Below are 353 nucleotides of genomic sequence, written 5' to 3' on the forward strand. Positions count from 1 at the left end.
AATGTTTATTTTGAAGCGCTCAGCAGACCGGCGTTGCCGCCTCAGAGACGCCTGTTAAATTATCAGCGTTTTAACAAAGTTTGAAAGAAATCATTTTCCTATCGTCGTATGTGAAAAATAGGAATTCTTTGAGGTTTGCTCTTAACTCGCAGGGCAGACCCACATTTTAGCACGTCCTTCATTGTTGTCAATTTTTACCTTTCATCGTTGCTCTTCGCCTCGTTCAACTTCACTTTTTTTTTTCCTTTTTTTTTTTTTAACTTTATAAAAGGGGCTCTCCAGAATCCACATCGCCATCAACCGCGGGGTTATTTTGCCGCTTAAAAACCGCAGGGCAGCCACCAGCATTTCGC

Source organism: Aptenodytes forsteri, unplaced genomic scaffold (assembly GCF_000699145.1).
Source record: "Aptenodytes forsteri isolate BGI_AS27 unplaced genomic scaffold, ASM69914v1 Scaffold162, whole genome shotgun sequence".
NCBI classification, from domain to species: Eukaryota; Metazoa; Chordata; class Aves; order Sphenisciformes; family Spheniscidae; genus Aptenodytes; species Aptenodytes forsteri.